The sequence below is a fragment of the Erpetoichthys calabaricus genome, chromosome 9, assembly GCF_900747795.2.
Source record: "Erpetoichthys calabaricus chromosome 9, fErpCal1.3, whole genome shotgun sequence".
Lineage (NCBI taxonomy): Eukaryota > Metazoa > Chordata > Cladistia > Polypteriformes > Polypteridae > Erpetoichthys > Erpetoichthys calabaricus.
This window is the reverse complement of record NC_041402.2, coordinates 220764-239066: the sequence shown is the minus strand read 5'-3', so window position 1 is coordinate 239066 and position 18303 is coordinate 220764. Positions and strand designations below refer to the sequence as shown.

The following is an 18303-nucleotide window of genomic DNA, read 5'->3' as shown; positions in this document are numbered from 1 at the left end:
CTGCACTCCTCATCAGAAGACATCAACACACAAAGGGCGGCAGGCAAGTTAAGTGTGCCACATGGAAAGACAGGGCACCAACAGCCAGGTGCCACCACAAAGGCCAGCGATAAAAGACGTGACGGCTGTGCTGTAAACCATCTTAAAAGGAGACGTCACACTGTGGCTGTCTGGACAACTTCAGGGAGGCCACTGCAGAGCATCGCAGGAGGGGGTGACTGCTGGGCAGACACCTGCGGGTGGCAAACCCAGAGAAGCCAAACATGTCCAGGAGACACGAGGACCTCCTCCCGTTGAATAAGATGCCAATCCTATGGAGCATTAATGGCCACCCTGCACCAGAGGCCACCACCAGGGGACCCTGACCGGGCCGCCCCCGCTTCGTTGGATCTGGGAACATCTTGGTAGAAAATCTGGGCTGGCCCTACACACATGTGGCACAGAAGATGGCGAGGATTCCAGGACCGCTTTGTACTCGACAAACGCTCGAGAGACGTATGGTCTCCATACGAGGGCTGGCATCGACCGAAAAGGCGCTATATAAAAGCTTGCTGCGTTTCTCTTTCCTCTTGAAGCTTCATCACCGAATGAGAAAAACCAACCGGAATGCCGACATGCCCAGGACCCCTGGTGCCCCTCCCAGCTTCCCGTTGGCGGCGCACAATTAGTTGGCACGGAGCGCCGCGGGGCCCGGCTGTCCGTCACCAGCATCTCCGCTTTTAACGCTGACCTACTTTTACTCTCCCGCTCGGCATGAATAATTCAGCCGCTCCCGGCATCGCCGCTTCCCACGTCCGGCTCGGGGCTGGCAGCGGAGCGGCGGAGGGGCAGAGGCCGCCCGCAGTCAAGCGGCACCCGAGCGCAGAGCCAAACGAGCCGCTCGTCCCGTCGGAGGAAATTGAACTTTGGCTTCAGTTCGCAGCCCTCGCGATTCCGCGCGCCGCCGCCGTCTTATCGCGCCGCGGACGCCTCTTATCAGATCGGTGACTCCGGCGACGGCCATTGCGCAGCACTTCTCGCCCCTTTTGTTCCTCATTACGTACAGCGGGGAGCGCGGCACGTCCTGTCGCGTCTCGTTGCTCTTTGAGGGACAAAGAAAACAGAAATTGAAGTTCGTTGTTTCCACTCAAGTTTATTGAGAACGCCGCGAAGCGCAGCCCCGCCACTCGCCAGGCACTCGTCTACCGCGCAGCGCCACACACACAGAACGAGTAAACGACAACGACATTAGGACGACATCGTGCAGGCTTGACCCACCGTGAGTGACTGCCAGGCGCTTGACACCGGCCCTATCCCGAAGCCGCGGGCGGGATGGCGAGCGGCTCCCTCGGCGGGGCGGAGCTTGAATGGCGCCGGTCACTTTGAAGCGCCACGGCAACATATGGGCTGGGGGGTGGGGCGGGGGCGGGGCTTCAGCGCTGGGAACGACGTAGAGCGACACGTGGCGCGGCTAATGGGAATTAGGCGGCTAGCTGACAGGCAAGGAAGTGGGCGGGACTTCGAGGAAACGAAGGTGGGGCGCGGCGATGGAGGCGCGCGCCGGCGGGCCTCGCTAAGTGGGGTCGTGAGAATGGCGACCCTGCGGCCGCGTCATCGTTAGGCTCCCGCTGACCCGTAGTGTCCACCATGGCAAAGCGCTCGCAGTTGTACTCCGGTGCAGAGCAGTCGCACGAGGCCTCGAACCTCTGGGTGGCACTGCGGGTGAATTCTGGTTTCCTCCCACATGGAACATATGGGGTGACCTGGCATCTCTAGATTGGCCCAGGATGGATGACTTTATCCTTCGCCTGCAATGAACGAGCATCCCAACTGTGCCCAGCTCCAAATGCTGGTGAGTCAGGCGTTAAGGTCCTCCTGCCTCAGGAATGGAAAATAGATGGAAGGCTGGGCTTGTGCCCTGGGGTGGACTGGCACCCAGGACTGGGATTGCACCTGCCTTGTGCCCAGACCTGCCCCACGACCTTGTCCTTAATAAGACGGTTAGGAAAATGGATGGGTGGATTGTGAGGTGACCAGTGTCAGACGGAGCGAGTATGGGCCCTACGTGGCACACTACTGCCAGTCTTGGTGGGCGTTTTGAACCCCTGTCGCCCCAGTGGAGTGGCTCCCTTCCTCAGACCTTTCCATTTCTGACGTCAAGGTGTGCCCTTTCCTGTGGCGTCTGTAAGCCCTTGCCATCATCACTTGGGTCCACTTCGGGGTCAGGCTGCTCTGCTTTTGATCTCCTCGTCTCCCCTATAAGTGACTGGCACCCACCACTTGTCATAAAGGTCATCATGTTGCCACCTCTCTAGACCAGCCCTGACCTTCAGCTAGGGGGTGTCTCCTATCACAAAGTAAGTATGGAGACCTCCTGCCAGCCCCTTCACCACCTCACTTGCACCCTGGCAGGCCCTTTAGTGTCATCAGGGCACTTACTGGTCTCCCCGCCTGTGCTGCCATCTCCCTGCTCTGGAGGTCTCACTGGTGGCTGAGCTCTGCCACCCAAGTGCTGTTTTTGTCACTGGCAACATCATATCAGCCAGACACCCCTCTTCTAAGATCAAAGGCAGTATATGATGTGCTGCCAGCAGTGCAGTTGACATGGTGAACGTGCCCGCTGCCTCATGGGACCCCTCAGCAGAGTGGCAACCTGCTAGCCAAAGGTCATGACGGCACAAGTTAGATGTGACAAAGACTGGCCACTCAGCCCAGTGCAGAATATGGCCAAGCTGGGACTACAGTGACCGCAAGGCTGGCCGACTTGATCAGCCGTTCACGTACCTCTGGGGGTCCGTGAAGATTTGCCCGAAGGCGGCCGTGGAGGCGAGCGTGGAAGGTGCCATCGCTGAGCCGTTTGAACCTGCGCTATTGTGTCGAAAGGCTGTGGTGGTCCAGCTGCTGGACATGTGATCTGGTGGTCTGCACTGGAGTGCCCCTGCAGATGCGTGTATTTATGGTAAATGAGGGCATGCCAAGTGTTAAAGATGCAGGTTTGGCACTACCATGTTAACAGGATGCATGCCATGTAGTCCTCACGGGGCGTTTCAGTATTTGACGGGACAGTCAAAAGCGAGGCCCTTGTGTAGAATGGACATCATCACTGCTGTCCCCAGACGACCATCACATAAGTCTGCCCACTTCGTGTGGTGCCCCTGGTTATCCACAGGGTCCGGCTGCAGACTAACAAAGTGAAGCCCCAGGATGACAGATGAGTGAAGCTGAGGGAGGCCCAGAGATTTAGGACGACAGGAAGGCTGGCAGGTGACCCTCGTCTGTCTTCATTGTGAGAAGCCGGGCATCCAAATAAACACAAAACCAAGGACATATGCTGCTCACTGGTATACTGGGTACAGATGAATAACCTTGAATGAGAGCTGGCGTAGGTCCTGCCTGGCACCATCTGTGTGCAGCGTGCCAGTCCAGCATGCCAAGGGTCCACAGGTCAACCTCCCACACACAAAGACTAACAGCACAAGTGGCGATGAACGGCCGACCCTGTGAACAGCTTCCTTATCCTCTTGTCCCTTGCCAGTCTCACGGATGCCATTTATCGTGTGGCACCGCTCTCACTGTCACAGAAATGGACATTTTGCAGGAACTGGCACTTGGAGTGGGACATGCGTATACACAAATGAAAAGCCGAGACTGGATGGCCACTTTACACTGGTGTCCTTCACCAATGGCATTTGGGTGTTGGCTCACAGTGAGGAAGGGCACTGGCTCATGTAACTCCTCAGCCAATCCATCATCAGTCATCTTGGCCACATGGACAGGCATTGGCTGCAACATGTGCCATCTCAGATGGCTGAGAGGGGGTCCGGGCGTGTGGGCCCTTGAGATGACCTTCATCAAGGACCTCAGGGTAAAGTTCATGGAGTGGCACAGATGCACTGGTCGAGCCGAATTCAAAAGCAGCTGGCAATCACCAGCTGCCAACACAAACGTCCAGCAGTAGTGCTTGACTGACAGGGTTAGGGCTGTGCCATGCTGCCAACAGGTGGCACCAGATGATCTCCTCGATTTTTTGTGAAATCAGCAGTCACAGCAATAGTGGTCCAGTTGAACCCGTAGGCTCCGCCAGCAGGCCAGTGTGCTGGCATGGGGAGGCAGAGCCCTTACCCAGAATGAACCCGCGATGCCAGGAGCCAGTGTACCATGCTGCTACCCAGCTCCCATCAGGAAGGCCACTTTTAAAGAAATAATCACCAGTGGGCGTGGCGGTGGTTGTGTGGCTGATTCGTGATGTGGGCGTGTCTCACCTAAGTGCACAGGTGATTGTTCCGGGGCTGCTGATTGGCCACGGCTGCCACGTCCTCTTCATAAATAGAAGCGCAAGGCGGCTAAAGGGAGAGAAAAAGAAAAAGAGCCGGAGGTTGCAGGAGAGCAGGAAGTGGGAGGAAAAAGCCGGAGCGAGCGAGTAATCGAGTGAGCGATCACAGGCGGGCAGGCAGCTGGACGGTGGGCCCTAGCAGGGGTGTTTGGCCGACACTCGGTGGGGCCGAAGGAAGCGGTCGGTCCAGCTGAGCGATCAAGGATGATGAAGGACGGCTGGCCGCGTAAGGCCGAGAAGGCAGCGACAGTCGGCGGGCTTGGAAGTAGAAGCCCCAACGTGAGCGTCCTGGCCTTTGGGTGAAAAGCCGAGTCTCGGTCTGGGAAAGTGCAACCGATGCCAGGGATCGGAAGGCCACCACATCAGTTATGTGGAAAGAAGGTCAGCTGCAGGTATGGCGACTCTCTTGTTGCAAAGCCCAATGGGAGAAGCAGGAGAGCCGCCAGGTAAACAGAAGACCCCGGGCTGCCAGCGGTTTAATAAAAGCACTCTTGCACTTCTACGCCACCCCCTTGCTCCACTGTTGTGCCTCACTGCCAAGCTCATTGGTAACATTACCGACGGTGAAGGGTTCAAGAGCTCCCGGACGGACGATGGGAGTATGCAGCGAACCCGCATCGTCACAGCACCCTCTCCACAACCACATGCGACTTATGCTGGTTTGGCTGTTGTGTCTGGCACCACCAGGGTGAGGCCAGCATGTGAGATGCCACCCTGTGTCTGCTTGTCACTGCTCTAAATGCCAGGAAGATGGCGGGCTGGGTGTCGTCCGACTCTCAGGGCCACACCCCTGCCGCTCCCCTGCTCAGTGCCATTGGGGCCACCCCACCCGTGTCTTCTCGATGTATCAGTGCCGTAGTGGCACAGGCGCTCGAGGTCGACTGGCAGGCTGCAGGGCCGTGGACGCTGTCAAATCCAATAAGCAGCAGTGGCACGGATTACGCAGGATTAGCACAACTCGATTGCCTTTTAATGGGCTTATGGCTCATAACAATTAGGTGGGCACGGCGGGGGGCTTTCACTTTAAGGCTCTTAGGCGCTCTCACTGGAATGTGCCCACCAAACACAGCATGCTGAGTACAGAAGGCGGATGTCCACTCCGGCTCGGGCCTCGTTTCACCGTATGTTTTGACTCCCCGACGTCCCCGTGCACCACTGATGAAAGGCGCCATATAAACCACTTAGGTCAAGTCTGAGATGAGGCACAGGGCACGATGATAAAAGGCACTATATAGAGTGAGCGTATGCGGGTGATGACTTGGTGGACATGTGTCATGGCACACAAGGCGCTATAAAATCTGAAAATGGACACTAAAGCTTGTCCTCATGCAAGGCCAGCAAACTTGGGTGCCATAGGGGTGCGCAGGCAGCATCTCCCCCAGTATATAGCGCCTTTCACTACAGTTGTGTTGTCCCATCTACAGTGAAAGTGACATGAGACGACACCGTTGCCCATGTGGCATTCGCTGCTAAACACGGAGTTGAAAGCGAGAGTACGGGCAGCTCGCCCATTTATGCAGGTGGGTTGTCTGGATGCCTCGATGGACTTTGATGAAATGTCACCCAGACATCACTCGGGCAAAGCAGGCAGCAGCTAAACAATGAAGGGGGTGACTTGGCACTAAGAAGATGAAACGAGCTGTGGGTGCCCAGTGAATATCTTCAAATCACACTGAATAGACTGGCACCACATGTGCAAGAGCTGGACAGCCCCCGGGTCAGTGGTGACTGGATGGCCACAAGATGTCCGTTTTTATAGCGCCTTTCAGCTGGAAGCTCTTTTGAAAATTAGGTCCCCCTAAGAGAGTGATGACTGTGCCGCGGCTGCTGTCTGCACCAAGATGGACCCTGGCACACCGCTGGCTAAGGAGTGCAAGTGTAGCACAGTGGGTCACTGGTCAGTCCTATGTGTGCCCCACCTGTATGCCCCAGTGATTCGTCCACTATGTCATCAGCACAGGCCAGTGGAAATCCTCGTCCTTTACAACCCCACCTTTAACTTTTAACTCGAGATGCCATCTTGGCATCAGGGGGCTCGGAATGAGCTGAGTCTCTCAATGCCACTTGACCCCCCTATGGGCAAGGCATTGGACACAGAAGGCTCAACAACATCTCTATGCACCTAATATAGTGCCCAGCTGGGTTCATAACAGTGCCCAGTGTGTCACAAGGGGATGAAGGCTGGTGCTGTGTTAAGGTGACTCAGGCACACCAGCGTGCGTGACAAGAGTTCAGGTGGCACTCATAGAGGACAAATTGTTGGATCAATTAGCAGATCAGGCAACAAAGTGCAGCATTTTGTGCCCAGCGGTGCCCACAGTGTCCTGTATGGGGCAGCAGCCAGTTCCAGTCACGGCCCACCTTTGTGTCTCAAGTGTGTGTTTGAGGATCAGTCCTGGGGCCAGTCATCGTCAAGAAGATCATGTGGGCAGACCCTATGTCACTGGGCACAGTGCGGGACGAGGCTTTTTCTTTGCAGCTTCTTGGTGGATATTTGGCGTTCTCCTTCTGCTCAGTACACAACCCTTTTGACCCTTTTGGATTTTCTGTTCAGTGTTAAAGTGCCATCTGGGGTTGTGCCTGTCATCGTAGGGCACCAAGGCAGTGATGACCTCACCCAGCATCACAGCTCTGCCAAGACGACAGTGACAGGCCTGGGCTTCCCGAGAGGGCACTAGCCAGCTTACTGCGGTACAACCCTGCACACACAGATCAAATGCCCGGGGTTCTCCAGTTCTCTGGCCACCTCCCAGTGGGTCCAGGAGGCCCACGGTCGTCATGGTGACGCCCAATCAACAATTTAATAAACACATCAAGGACGTTTCGGCAATGCGCGGACTGGCCAAGACAATCCGTGTATTTGTGGCCACGCAATTCCAAGCATTAATGACCATAAAAGGCCAAGCAGACCTCCATGCCCGCCTGTCCTCCGTGGGAGGAATGATTGGAATGGCACTCCCAGAGTGGAGCAGACAAAATCAAATGGCAGACTGGCCATCTGCTGCACTGCCAGAGACGGAAGAGTCTGAGACAAGGCACCCGGTCAACAAGACACAGGGGGCTCCGGGGGACGCTGCCAAAAGGTGGCACATGGATTACCATTCTCTGCTCTTTATGGACCTCAGCACGTCACGGGCACTCGAGTGCCCAAACCTCGGTGCATCCCCTCGAGTGCAGAGCCTCCAATGTTATGGGTCCAGCATGCCAATCTGCAGACAGCGGTCACCTTTCTAGATGGGAACTGCCACAATGGAGCAGACAACATGCTGCCAGCCTCCTCATTTGTCCAATGTGTGAGCTGGCAGGCACCTTCCATGGCCAAGCCCAGGTACGACAGCCTTGGCTCCCCGTCAGGACAGCAGGTAAAGTCACCCCCTTAAAGTCACATCAGGCCTTTGTGCTTATATAGCGCCTTTCTGCAGGGAACGCCATGTCCAGGTGGTTTTCAGTTTCAAGGTCTCTAAAATGGAAGGCCGACTGACTCAATCAGAGGAGGGACCATCCATTTTATATAGCACCTTTCAAGCCCAAATATATGTGTAAAATGCCACAACACCTGGGCTTCCGTATCCATATGAGTCCTGACAGGACGCAGGTAACACCACAGAGACTTCAAGTTCTACACCCCACCCACTAGGGGGCACCACTGGTCCGTGACCCAGCTGCTGTGGCACTCCGACAGGCGGCCCTTGCTCAGCCATCAGCTTTGCTTTGCCTGCAGGTGTTTCATTTCCAACTCTAAAGTGCCCCCAACAGGACGTTACTTATATAGCACCTCTCACAGGGGCACACCAGTCCCAGGCTGCTCATATGACGGGTGACGTCCCTTTGACATTTCCACTCCCCAAGCCCATTGGGCAGCTTCACTGCGTAAATATAGAGATAGAAGAAGAAGACCACCGCCTGGGACAGAAGACATTCAGCAGTTAAACATGCTCCGCTATCAGACTGAGACCTGCTGGCACTTACGTGGGCACACTCGTCTCCTCCACCACTCTCCCATTCAACCCAGGAGAAGAACGCAGTTGGCATGCCCCATGGCCTGGACATTTATTTCAGGTGGGCAGCTCCTGGTCCTTCACTAGCACAGTGAGGTCTACCTGCTATCACAGTTTGATTCGCTCGCTTTGAGCAGATGGTTTGGGAGTGGGCACCAATGGTACACGACAGTTGGCAGAATATGGCCAGTGCAAGTCTTAGTGCAGATTTGGGCACTGACGTCTCTCCGATGCCCTGGCACTGTCATTTTCGGGTTGAGGAAGTGTGCCACTGCAGAATGACGTTCCCCTCCCCCACTCCCTGGATGATACAACAAACGAATGCATTTCAGCAATGGCAGTGCCAACCCCACCTAAGAGCATCCTGGGCCTTGGTGCTTGGTGGCCAGTAACCTTGTCACACTAAGGGGTTAAGCTCTGACATCCTGATGCCCAAGTGGCTGAGTGGCATCCACGTCCTGACAGAAGAAGCTAAAAGTGTGTGAGATGAGGAGATGTGCCAGTAGACAATCCGGGTACTGGAACACAAATATTTCGTTGGCACCCGGTCTGTGCGTTCAAAGCACCCCCAGTGCCTGTCCACTGCACTGCTGTCCTCGGCTTGCTAAGTAAGACAGCGGGCGACTGAGTGCCCCCCTCCTCTAGTCTTGTCCAGGCGCACCTAGAGTCTGTCACCTCGCCAACCGCTGCTGAGGTGTTTCGTCCTCTGATCTTCTTACTTTGTTTGCCCCCCTCTGGTGGTGCTATAAAGACGTAGCCCCCCCAGCTGATTCCCCCCCCACAAGCATATGCACTCCGCCAGATCTATTTCTGCTCCTCTCTAGCGGCCCCTAATTACAGGGCATGGCCGCTTCACATTACAGGCCCGGGCAGGCGGGTGCCCCTGACGTGGTTGGCACGCCTTAAATTGAAACCCTCGAAGTGCTGTGTGAGAATATCAGAGATGAGGACCTGCTGGCTGACCAGTGTGGGGTGCCAACACCTGCTTTCAATTTGGCCCAGGTGTGGCTGTTCCTTTTCTGTTAGTGGTGCCAGTCACTTTTTTTGAAGGAGAAACAGCGGGCACCAAGGTGGGCACAGACTTGGCCGTAACACTCTGCTACTGCCTGTTAGACACACATGTAAGACTGAGAGGTGTCTTTATGCCATTGAACACGTTGACCTGCTCTGGGCCACTTGTCCAAGACTGGCCAATTCCTCAAGGCTGGCACGGAGTCAATGTTCACACCTAAATGTGCCAAAGCAAAGCCCACCAGCGCCCTACCCTCCTTGAAAAACAAAATATGAGAGAAAGAAGAAGACAAAACAGCCATGCAAGACAGCCTGGTCCACAGTGGAACTGGCACCACTGGCACCCCTCCCAAACCGACCACCTACAGCCATCTAGGTGACCCTGAGCAGTGCTCTTTAAGCACAGCGGTTAAAGCTGGGGTGGCACGCTGTACCTGCTGCCATCTTGAATGCCGTATGGGTGATGATGCTGCATGATTACTGTAAACGATGAGCGGGCACAAGCACAAAATGACAGCACCGCGGTGGGAAAGGAGTGACGTCACCGTTGCCGCCATAAAAATAAACAACCAACAAACAAGACCGATGACATCAGCGCACAAACACAGCAAGCAGGCCAGCTCATGTGGCTCTGCTGTCACCTAAAGGAGGTCCGCACTTTCAGCCTGGTGGGCCACGCTGGCCTCCGTCTTTCATTTTTCCTCTTCAGTTCCACGTTTGGCAGAGGGAGGCTGACATCAGAAACTGAGCTTCGCCCAACTCTCCTTGGCTGTTCTCGTAATCCCCCCTAATTAATCGTATGCCAATAACACCAGTCAGCGATGGGCAGTGCAGACACGGGTTCAAATAGGTCAGAGACCACGGCACCCTCATTGGGCTCGTTAGCAAATTGCGGCTTAAAGAGCGGGCACAGAACGGAAAACTGGGATGTCAGTAAAGAAAGGGAATGTGGCAAACTATCCACACATCACATACGGCGCAGAAATGCCCGCTTCATTTCAATAAAAATCGAAGCAACTTGCAGTTTCTGGGGGCTGGGCTGGTAATTAAAAGTTGGGTTGGCACAGCACTTGCCCTTCGACCTCAGTCTGCCACCTCGCACATATTCCAGCTCCCTCACTAACTCCTCAGCCCTGGTGATTGCCAGAAGGATGAGGAGGAGTTGCCAGGCTGGCACAAATGGCCACGACAACACTGGTAGAGCTGGACCCGCTTAGGCTCTGAGGAGGCACCCACCAGTCAAGGGTTCCCAAGTACCAAACCCGTGCCGTCCTGCTTTATTCTGCTGAATGGTGCTTCTTCTCGGCACATCTTCATCACGTCTTGTCACACGTCTGACAGCTGTGCTACTGAAAAGATAAGTGTCGTCAGCGTGAAAACAAATAAATAAACAGAAGGAGGCGCTGGGCACACGCGCCGTGCCACCCTCAGCCGCCAGCCGCAGGCGCAATGCAAATTCCCTCTCAGCTTCCTCCTTGAATTTTGCATTTTCTGATAAGAATACAAATCATGTAGCCTGGCGCACTGTGCAGAGTAAAAGCTGTCTGTCACTCAAGCGGGCGTCCGCCAATGTGGCAGCGACGCCATCCACACGCCAGAATGCGGCTCTTACATTTCCAGAGCCAGCCTGTGAAGGACAAGTGGGTCACCAACGTTTACCTGACTGCTTTTGCCCAAATCAGCTGTCACTACGCTGTGACTGGCCACTGGGGGGCAGCACCTGCAGTTGGCATATGGGCTCTTCAAGGGGTGCTGCCCACTCCAGTTCAGGACAAGCTGAATGAAGGCCATGAGGTCATGTAGCTCGGGTCAAGACAAAGATGAGCTGAGAGGCAGACACGTGTCACACCAGCGCTGTGCCCTCTTCTCCGTTCCATTTTGTAACACATGTTAATGTCAGCTCCTCCAGTGGCATCAGGCCAAGTCCACACCCCCCCACAGGTATGTCTGTGGCCATCAACTAGCAAGAAAGTGGTACAGCAGCAGTGGGCACAAAGAAGCCTGGGCCTAGCTTGGCTCACAAAATGCTCCAGGTGGCCAGTAATCCACAACCGCCATCGCCAACAGTGCCCATTCACCCGGAGGTGTCGAAATCACAAATGTGCCTGCATGCCGACCTGAGCTGCAGGGGGCACTGATGCCACTTTATGCAGTTATCTTCAGGTGGCTTGTGGGGATGTGAAGTCCCCTCAGAAAGTCAGTAGATGGTGGTCTCTCGATTTACTTTGGGCCATTAGACCCGGTGGGGCACAGAAGGCCGGTGACGTTCATTACGCCTAACATCACAGGGCACTCGTCAAGGCCTCACAGTGTCCAGTCATGACATTAAAGCACCTGTTCATGGGAACGAGACCACCGCCTACTGCCACTGACCACATCACCATTCAATGATACCTGAGCCCCAATACTTACTATGTGTGGACCTCACTGATGAGAGGGGGGCGGCCACCACTCAGGGGCTCGTCACCCAAGTGACAAACGTCCGACTCTAGTGACACCATTCCTTTCTGTCTGGTAGCACCATCGCAGCACCCTGGGGCGCACTTTCTTCTTACTGTCCCCCGGTTGCAGGTGTGACAGCCTAGTGCCCACCACTGAAGTGGGGGCTTAGGCGATGAGTGCCCACCTGTAGTCATACGTGTCATCTCGACTAGTCGGCGACCAGGACGAAGCAAAGGAATGGGAATCCTGACGACGGAGAATACAAAAAGATCAGTTGTTGTCACCCATCTAAGGCACTTTGCAAATTAGTGTCACCCATCAATGGGTGATCAGATTTTTATGGGTAACTGCCCCCTTAACTGTCCAGACCAAACAGGGCTACCAGATGAGTGGCATCTCCACTAGAGAGCAGGGGACTCCTGAGACTACCCATCTTCCTCTTGTATTTCTTGGAGTGAAAGGCACTATATAAAACAAGGAATGTGCGACAAGCCCGCAGAAGGTGGCGAATGTGCCAGTGGGGGACTTGCTACCCCGCTTAAGTTGAACTGCATGCCAGTGCTGACTTCCTGTTGGCCTTTGCCATGCTGAACAGAGTTCAAGGCCTGCCCTTCAGCGGGCTTTGTCTTTGTGCCAGTCGTTCCAATCGTCTCATTTAAGAACGGGCAGCCAGCGCGCCATCTTAATTGGCAGCTCGTGTGGCCCGATTACAAACGTCAGGAAGATGAAGCATGAAATGCTCTCCTTTTTATTCAAGGACTTTCTGCCAGAGCCCCCTGCACAGGCGCGTTTCACCGGCCCACCGTCTCGTCGCACTCAGCCGCCGCGCGCTTTGTCATTAAGTAGGACACTGAAATTGTGCCTCAAGCTAAAAAAAACAGGTGACCAGGAAGCAACGTGCTGCGGAGACGAGACAGTGGGACAGGGTTACCCGCAGCAGGCACTACTGCCTACTGCCCAGAGCTCGGGCCACCGCAGCGTTCCCCTAACACCGTGAAAGACGTCCACTCGTGCAATCCGATGTCACCAAGAGCAACACACAAGGAAAAAGAGCCAAGGGGCACCATATAGACCTCTGCCAGCAGCAATCCTGCCAGCGTCTGGAGTCATCGACACGGTGAGTGTCCCCAGGCCAAGACTCAGACAAGTGGGCCTGTCACCTGCCACCCCTGTCAGACAAATACAGCTGTCCTGGCTCGGCCCATGGCACAGTTTGCTGGCAGTCACCCCTGAAGGACACTCACAAACAAACTATACCTCTCTTTACAGTGAATGAGTGGTGCCCGCTGCTCACCTTCTTGGTGCCAACCCTCCCAATGCTCCAACTGGACAAACGTATGGAGTATCCATGGAAACAGCCACTCTGTTGTTCTGTGAGGACAGCAACGTTGGGGGGGGGGGGGGGGGGGTGACGGATGTTGGAGCAAAAAAAAAACAAATAATCCAACGAAATACGGAGAGCCAACGTCGGGCAAAGGCAACCGCCTGAGGGGCACCATTGATGTCCGTCCACTTTTATCCGAAGACGCTGAGCACTCAATTTAGTGACAACTTACCAGGACAGGTCAAGAGTGCCAAAGGCAGTCAGCTGATCCCTTGGATCTTACATGGCAACTTTGTGCCCCTGCGCACTTCACACGTGTCATGCCAGGGTTTGGAGAGATGACTGCAGCATCGCACAGGGACCTTCGGGGTGAAATTTGGCGGACGACCTGGTGCTCTGCAAGCTTGAGCCACTAGGGGGTGCCGGACAACCTTCCATCAGGCTTCTTTGCACTGAGCGTTGACAACTAGGTGGCGCCAGGCTAATGGGGACGAATGGAGAAGGGGTGTCGGCCACACCATGTGAACGACAGAACTGTCGCCAAAGTGGCACGATGCCAACACGAGATGCCCACTGAAATCTCTTTGAGTTTGTATCCTTTCCTTGCTTCTTGTTGACTCTCATGTTAGTTCTTGTCATCAAGCTGGACCACACTATGTCACCGTCACCTCAAACTCACAGGTTTTCATTGGGCAAGTTGACTGGGGGGACTTTACCTTATGATAGCAAATGAATGAGAACAACTGGCAAGCACTGAGCGGGAAGACGAGACAATGTGGTCAGTGGGTCACCAAAGGGGGATCAGTGCCAACAAATGAGCTGCTTGCCCACTCCTCCGTTGGGTGTTGGCATCACACTTACAAACTGTGAAGCCATCCCAGCACCTCGCTAGTATTGAGAGCCGCTTGACTCATCCCAACCTTACTGTCAGCTCGCCAGTCGATTAATCCTGAGAGTTCAGTGTGTCGGACACTGGCATCTGCCGACTGGCGCTGGCATTTGTGGCTGCTTCACTGTTCCCCTGTGCTGTGACGCGACTGTCATGTCTCTCGGTCTCGGCAAATGAGCCGCATGATTCTCGTCAAATAAAGACTAACTGGTATGGGGCACCTGCATCGTGCCACCTCCTATTTCTGGGCACACTGTGACTTTAATCAAACGATGTCACCACGTCTTGCTTATTTGTTCCAGAGCGACACATAAATGGCAAAGGAAGTGCGAAGCCGTCACACGAGGCCCACCGCTAATCGCCTGTCCCGATGATGAATGCCTCAAGTCGACTGTGGCGCTTATCTGCCACCCGCTTTTGATGTGTGACAAAGGAAACAAATTCAAGTCGAGACGAGGTGAGGCTTGCCGTTGTCACCCCTGGCTTGGGAGGAAGGAGCCCCTTAAATGGTGACAGCCTCGCTTGCGAGGCCCAAAGCTCACCTTTGCCACATGCATTCTGTTGACGTGTTTATGTGTAGGCTGCACTGCGGTGGTCCGTGTTTCGTGTCACTATGGACGGAGTGACAATAAAGCCTCTTGACTTGACCCACCTCACTTTAGACAGCAGGAACGTCATTGGCAGGCCTGCTGAAGGTGACACGCCTAATGAAGTCACAAAGCGGGCAATGAGCTGGGGAGCGGCACTGGGATCTGAAGCTCCTGGACGGTGACAAAGTGATGACAGGATGTCAAAACAAAAGCATTCCAAGAACTGGTGAGGTGGCAACAACTTTAGCAACTGAGGTGAAGCCATGGCAAGCACAAGACAGACCAGGACCATGCAGGGGGTCAACGCTCTCCTTGAGCGCTGCCTGCCATTCCTGAGGGTCTCATCCACAGCACTGCACTGGCACGGCACCTGGCCGGAAAAGCAGCAGCTTCCTCAAAGCCGATGGGCACAAACTACAACGTCCAGTGAACGGAGGCTGGTCATCGAGAAGGGATGGCACCCAACAAGACATGGGCAAGGCGAGACTGGCACCCAGCTAGGCAGCAAACCCCTCACGGAAGGACACAGGTGACAAATACACAAAAGCACATGTCACGTAATAGCCACAAGCTGCCCAGCCATCATGGTGGCCCTAAACGAGGACCCGTAGGCAGCAACTGCACATCTGAGGCCTGCAAGAAGATGAAAGAGACCCAGACGATCTGGAAATTCATGCCAGGCACACGAAACTCCAGTCTGGTTTTGCACGGCCTGATTGGCTAATCCACTGAAAGTGGCCAATCAATACAGCGGCAATGTACAACACGGTTGCTAAGCAACGGGCAGTAGAGGTAGAATCTTCTTTTTAGCTCATCAGCAAATCTCAGGGTCGCCAACATCGTGCAGATGGCAACGCCACAAGAGGGCAGCTGGACTCCACTGGGTGAGCGGTCATCTGGTACCGTTGGGACCCTGGCTGCGGGTGAGCACAGAGAATTTTGCATCTACTCTCCACTGGGACACCTCCTTGTGGCACCATACCCATCTTCTATCCTCTTCAGTACACTCCTGGTGTTAGAGAGGGGGAGAGGAGGGCACCGTCTTGGACCAGAGCCCAACTGGCCACTGTTGGCCACATGGCTTTGAGTGCCCCACAAGGTCACGGGTTCAAGTCCTGCTGTTGTGTCGGCTGAGTGGGGAGCCCCTGGCATCCTCTGGCCCGAGGGGAGTGGCAGCAGCCAGGCATGGACCTCTGGAGCTGAGCTTCAGCCACTGGACCCCTACAGGACAAGCCCCCCCCCCCCACATCAGCCCCCCAGGTCTCACATGCTACTACACCTCATCACCCTAATGTTGAAGGGCCTCCTCATTTGCTTGTGACCCCCAGCTCATGCTACTGCCACCCAATCCGCCCGTCACCTGTGCCACACGCCATGCTGGCTTCTTAACAGACTTGTGGTCCAGCTGGGACATCTGGTGGTCCTATCTGGACATCAGGAAGAAAATGAAACCTGTGGCAGCCCAAGGGTGAATGTGCCCTCGGTTGGCCCTTTCTCTGCCACACACGTTGGGGTAAATGCAGATGTCGTCCACCGAGTGCCACAAAGCAGGAGACGTCCTCCAGGAGTACCAAGGGACACGGGTGCTGCCGCCTGCCCATCCACCTCATCTTGGACAGTTGGGAGGGAACCAAGGGCCCCCCCTCACCCTCTATGAAGCCCCTCGTTCTCTTCCTGTCACTTTATTGGCTGATGGTGACCAACATATGACTGCATATAAGTCATGTAGTGCGGCATGGCAGGGGCCCAGAGGGCATTACAAGGGGGGGGGCACACTTTAGTTGGGTATTCATTCATATTGGACAATCAAAGCTGAGCCTCAGCTGGCCTGCTCTGCCCTCAACTGTTTGCCCACCATGAAGCTCAAGTGACCCCCAAGCACCACTAACGTCATTCCATGTCGTTTTTCCAGCCACCCCTCTTTCTGCACCGAAAAGGGACAAACCAGCCTGGGATTTGCACTGCAGACCACTGGCATCTAGACACGATGCGAGAGAGTCAGATGCCTGCCTGCCCTGCCCAGTCCAAGAAGCCTGTTGAGTTGGCACCAGCTAAAGCGGTCAGTTCATGGAAGGGGAATAAGCAGAGAGAACGAGCCACCCACCTTGTGTTGGACACCGAGAGGAAAGGATGCCAAATGCAGTGCCCATGAACAGAAATGACAAGTCTGCACGTTTTATTAATACCCTCTCGCCTCGCCTAGCAGCTCACTGCCCGTCAGTTACGATGGTGAGTGGCCACCGCTGCCATCCAATCATCACTTGGTTTCAAAGATCCATCAGCCACACATGGCAAGAATAATGAAGACTGGCACCTCACATGGCAATCCACACATCTTCATCTGAGGACATTTCTGTGCCAACAGGTCAAGAGCCCCAACTTGTCTTCAAGCACCCGTTCCCTGAGGTCTACATGTGCCCACATTCTCATGCCAGTCATCTACAGGGCTGTCAGAAGGCCACAGTTAATGTGTCTTCCATTGGGTGCCAGGCATTTGTCTGAGCTGACGATGCTCTGCCCTCTCAAATGAGGTGGGGCTCACCCGTCAATGCGATGCCAACTATCACATCAAAGAGTGTGGGGACTTATTTTATATAGTGCCTTTCATACTGAGCCTCAGGGACAAGCAGAAGAGGTCAGCTAAGCAGGGCCAAGTCTGTGTCATCAATCCTTGGGGCCCGGGCCACATCAGTCAGCATGTCACTGGTACGTTGGCACAAGGGGCCGACAAGTGAGGCGCGTCAAGTCGGACGTGCAGATGCAGACGGTGCCATCTAGTGGTGCGGACACAGTGCTCAGACGACAGCTTGGGGGGGGGCTGCGATTCGGCCAGCGTCACTAGCTATTCTGCCCGGTGTCCTTGTCTCGGCGTGGAGGTCACATTGCATGAGCGACACGCGATGACAAGTCACACGAGCGCAGCTCTCATTTGTGCCAAATTTGACGTGACAAGAATGCGACAGTGAAAGAGAAATGAAGGGGGACTGCGAGGAAGTGCGCGTGTGTGCACACTCACTCACACACTCACACACACACACACACAGAGACACAGAGGTGAGTGGCACGAGTGGGCACACACAGACAGTGACATGACAATGACCCTGCCCGCACACACACACACACACACACACACATACCATGGGGCACGGTCATGCACACACCTTTGGTGAAGTCACCCACTGTGGCTGATGCCAGGCTTTATACAGCCCAACTTTTATATAGTGCCTTTTCACCGGACATGCACTAACAAAACAGGGCAGACAGGGCTAAAGAGTGACAGTCAAGAACACAGCACTTGGCACCATTCCTCATCAGCTGATTGAAAGCCATCGTCGCCGATGTGCAGACAGCGCACTCTATGAGGACCTGCAAGGGCATCAGTCCACTAACACTTCAGTTGGCACTCCGATCCAACCCCCGAAGCAGACCTTACATCGGGGCACAGAGGGGCGATTGCTCAAGCCAGTCAAGTCTTAGGTGCCTTCACAGTGAAGAGGAAGATGGCTGCCATTTGCAAGATGAACACACAAAGGTAAACGTGAAGAAGAGTGCGGACGTCACCTGCAGGTGGCGCTAACATGAGCACGTCAGACACAGAGACACTGGCAAAAACACAGCTACGCTGCCAAGTAAGTGGCACAAGACACACATGGCAAGGTGAGTGGCAGGGGGCAGTTGCGCCTGGTGACACCCCCAGCTCACAGAGCCCAATGTGGCGTGAGAGACGGAAGTCGGCG

At 54.9% G+C, this 18303-nt stretch overlaps 2 protein-coding genes across 13 annotated transcripts in view; one reads left to right on the top strand and one right to left on the bottom strand.

Annotated features, from left to right (window-relative positions):
- ttll11 (tubulin tyrosine ligase-like family, member 11) overlaps positions 1-18303 on the top strand; it is a 188403-nt gene that overhangs the window by 54568 nt on the left and 115532 nt on the right. The window lies entirely within an intron of this gene.
- The window catches only part of dab2ipb (DAB2 interacting protein b), a 170888-nt gene that overhangs the window by 37235 nt on the left and 115350 nt on the right, over positions 1-18303 (bottom strand). Inside the window, exon 1 of one of the 11 annotated variants that reach the window (XM_028809016.2) lies at positions 1258-1396. The exons of 9 other annotated variants lie outside the window; for them this stretch is intronic. The gene's annotated coding sequence lies outside the window, so the exon portion shown is untranslated. Of the gene's footprint in view, positions 1-734; positions 865-1257; positions 1397-18303 lie in introns of those variants that run through there. One more of the 11 variants, XM_051932101.1, reaches the window with a different exon arrangement.